This window comes from Capsicum annuum, unplaced genomic scaffold, assembly GCF_002878395.1.
Source record: "Capsicum annuum cultivar UCD-10X-F1 unplaced genomic scaffold, UCD10Xv1.1 ctg42331, whole genome shotgun sequence".
Taxonomy (NCBI): domain Eukaryota; kingdom Viridiplantae; phylum Streptophyta; class Magnoliopsida; order Solanales; family Solanaceae; genus Capsicum; species Capsicum annuum.
Genome location: NW_025849726.1, coordinates 1 through 4185, shown reverse-complemented (window position 1 = coordinate 4185; position 4185 = coordinate 1). Strand labels below are relative to the sequence as shown.

The following is a 4185-nucleotide window of genomic DNA, read 5'->3' as shown; positions in this document are numbered from 1 at the left end:
TTAGGCGCAATTATTTATTTTCTATAATTAGCAGCACTGTCTTTCTTACCTCCTGCATCTACACCTCCTAAGATCTTAGATGAAGATTTCATTTTCTATTCTGTCTCTGGCATCTTGTCACTTGAGGAATCCAATTTCAGAGAGTGAACACTCTTTGGTGGCAGCAGTATCTTTTTCTTTTTTATTTCAGAGGGTTCAAGAGAGTGAACCTTGGGAGAACGCCTTCGATCGACCACATTCAACTTCTTACCCTATCCGAGCATACTCCCTGGAGGAGCAGATGGCTTTTGATTGACCACGGCCCCTTTCTTTCCCTCTACCAGCATACTCCCTGGGGGAGTAGAAAGCTTTTGCTCAACCACAGTCACATTTTCTCCCTCTCCTAGCATACTCACCAGAGAAGCTGAAGACTTCTTCTCAACCACAGTCACCTCATCTATCCCTCCCTCCATGCAACCTGGAGGAGAAGAAGGTTTTTGCTCAACCATAGTGACCTCCTTTTCATCTTTGAGTACACTCTCCTGAGGTGCTGAAGGCTTTTGATAGACCTCATTTACCTTTTTTCCCTCTTCCAGCATATTCACAGGAGGAGTGGAAAGCTTTTGCTTGACCAAAATCCCCTTCTTTGCATCAGTCTGGTTACTCCCTGAAGTAGTGGAAGTCTTTTGCATGACCACGGTCCTCTTCTTCGCCTCTCTCAGCATACTCCCTGGAGAAGTGGAAGGCTTTTGCTCAACTCCTGTCACCTTCTTTTTCTCTCCCAGCACACTCCCAGGAGGAGTGCAAAGATTTTTCTTGACCAAAGTCCCCCTTTTTCGCCTCTCCCACCAAGGTCCGTGCAGGACTCTGCTCATCAGCAGCAAGTTTGTTCTTTCTTTTTGATAGAGGATGCCATGGCTTTGCTTCAGAGGAATGTTTCCTGCCATATTTACAGAAGTCATGGCAAGAACCAGTGGAAACTCTTAGATAATGAGGAATAACATCTTGTCCGCTATCAGGAGCATTCAACTTCCCAGTGAATTGCCTTCTTGTATTGCCTGCATTGTAAGATGAAGTAGAGGAGGAGCTGCGATAGCAGGGAAGAACCTTGTTTCCATTACTCATAGATCTCGGTTTATTGTGCTGATTTTATCTGGCTTACTTCTAGCAGAGTCATTCTTCACGCTAGTTACTGGACTCACTAGTTCATCTATGTTATCCTCAGCCATAGAGTTATTCTTCACGCTAGTCACTGGACTTACTAGTTCATCGGTGTTATCCTCAGCCATAGATTCATTCTTCATACTAGTTACTGGACTTGCTAGTTCATCGGAGTTATCCTCAGCCATCATTCCAGAACCTTGGCACCATGAACATATGTAAACATTAGGAAGAATATCCATTAGGTGAGCAGTAAAATACAGGATGTACTGCACACTTATGGGACTTCCTCTTGCCTTTTGCCTATATATCTTGTGTTGCTGAGATCACAACGAGAATAAATTAACATATATATTGCTAATTGAATACAACTATTGACTTATCTAGTTAAGCATGCTGCAATCAGTATCTATAAAGCTTTTTGAATTAGACAGCTGGAGTTAAGAAGTTGAAAGGTGCGTCTTCAAACCAAGAAAGACATATAACAAGAGGTTTTTAAAACCTAATTATTCCATTATATTTCCATGAACAAAAAATAAGGTGGACCAAAAATTCTCCACATTAGATATCTACATCTCCATGTTTGATACATTTCTTTTGGAATAAACATATAACTAATTGAGTTGTCAAATCTTCATAAATCATATTATTAACAAATCATGATGTCCAATTCTGAAAAGTGAAATGCTTATATAATCTCCCTTGCCGGAAAGAAAATGAATGATCCTCTTATAGCAGACCAAATTATTAGTCAGATTAAACATCTTGATCAGTTCCTACACCAACTAAGTAGTGAAAGGTGTTATATCTCATGGATGAAGGTAATTGGCAATTAATACAACTTTACTAGTGCGAGTTGTATTGACAGAACATGGAAATGAGTGAATGTTGAGAATGACTAGAATATCATGCATGCTTGGGGAGGGAAATGTGTACTTTTAGATTCAATAAATGTTCAAGTCATCAATATCTAAGATCAAGCAAAGAATATCCAAAAAGAGAAGAAGAAGATAAATATAGATAACTCACCAATATATGCAGAGATTGAAGAATAGGACAGGCGTCTAAGACGGGAGAAACTTTGACTATGTCAAAGTTGTACGTGCTTTCAAATAGCAAGACTAACATCCTACGATTTCTAAAATATCTGCATCTCTGTTGGGAAGTGTGTTACCTAAGAAAAAGGAATCCTTCAAGTGATTAGGGTGTTCAAAAGACAAATACCAAAGGAATTTGACAAGCCAAGAAATCATCAAATATCTGAGTATTCCAAGCGGTGACTATTAAAGATTTAACCTGAGCAGGTAAATTCGCTGCAAATTCACCAAATATGTATGGCATTGAAGCATCTCCACGAAGACTAATTTTTACATGTTCCAACACAGGAACGGAAGAAAAGTAAAATCTTACTCTGTTATTAAAAAAACACTCAAACTCATGCAGTTTTTTAGCCTGAATATCAATCTCTTCCAATCCGCCACAATCAGCAAAAAGAACAGATGTTACTGTACCGGAGATGCATAGCTTATGCGGAAGATTGCAATATTTTATGATTAACTGATTAAGGTTCAAACACGAGGACAAAATACCCTCAAGTTGTCCCATTTCTAACAGAACGCCCGTCAATAAAAGAGTCTTGAGGGAGTTGAGACGGAGTGTGACACTTGGTTGTACAGCGCAAACACTCAAAAACAAGATTTCTAGGAGGATGCTTGAGAGAGAAGCTCAAGGGAAAATTCAAAAAATGTGTTGTGGTGAAGGTTAATGTATTTTGAGGTAGAAATTTTGCCACAGCTAAAGTTGAGATGTAATCTTTCAACACCTAATTTTGAAACAGAATGCATCAATTGGCCAAATTCACTAGAAAACTTTCTCTGAATGAAAGTGTGCATTTCAATTTCAACCACTTTACGACCCAAATAAAGTTGCAAAAACTGATTTACTACTTCCAAGAATTTTTTCTGATAGTAAGGCTGACGTGTAGGACCTAAATAGCTAACGCCAAACATGTCAAGGCTGAACTGTAATGTAAGCATAGAAGCAACCAGATATCTCCACCTTGTAGACAAAATGCTGGTCTTAACAACATCTTTAATTGTCATACGTGACAGAATTGAAGACAAAACATCATCTGGTAGCTGACTCGTATAATCCACCTTTGCCTCATCAACATCTGATAGCTGACTCAAATAATCCACCTTTGCCTCATGAACCTAATTCCGTTAATTACACGCGCAAGCAAAAATACTTCAGAAGAAATTTTACATAAATCAAAAAAGAAAATCCAGATTTAAAAATAGTACTACTAAAATAAGTATTTGTTATTGAACCCAAGTTATCTAGAAAAAGGTATAATTGTTCATAAATAACATGCTTTGACTCCTGAATTAAAAACATACGGTTAATTCATCATATTCACTTGATTACGATATGATTCTTTTCTAATCTTATACAAATTTGTTCTCATAAAACAACAACAAAACTAGAGTTTACACGTACATTTGTTGAAGTTTTCTCCTCCTTTTTACTTAATAGTCTTTTCCTCGAAAAATCAATCCCAGAATTACTCCTCCTGACACAGTAAAATATTAAAAATAAACACACACAAAAAATGAATGAATTTTAATTATCCGAAAGTAAACAATGAACATGTTTAAAGTAAGAGATTTTTACCCAGATGATCTCTACCCATATCTGTAAAACTTTCAGATAACAAGTTCGGTTTCAAATTCGGTCGCAAAATTTGTTTGAAGTTACGCGACAAATTTGTTTAGCTCTACTTATAAAGCAGCAGAGGCAGAATAGGGAACATACACAAAGGGTGAATTTCAAAAAATAGACCTAAATTGGGTGCCTTTTAAATTTTAGTCTCAAATAATTTTTTTTCTTTTAAAATAGTTTTTATCTATTAATTAATATTTTTTTGATAAAATTACTCCTGATTAATGGAGTAAATTACATAAATATTCTTATGGATAACAACTTCTTATTTAAATATTTTAACTTTAATTTTTTTTCTTTTTAATTTTACTTTAATTTTTTTTT

The 4185-nt window shown here is 36.3% G+C and overlaps 1 long non-coding RNA gene across 1 annotated transcript; it reads right to left on the bottom strand.

Annotated features, from left to right (window-relative positions):
• Positions 1-3136: 3136 nt before the first annotated feature.
• LOC124891914 lies at positions 3137-3941 on the bottom strand. The gene is made up of 3 exons (XR_007049947.1): positions 3814-3941; positions 3640-3712; positions 3137-3353 (listed from the first exon to the last, which is right to left on the bottom strand). It is a non-coding gene; the product is annotated as an uncharacterized LOC124891914 (long non-coding RNA).
• Positions 3942-4185: the final 244 nt, after the last annotated feature.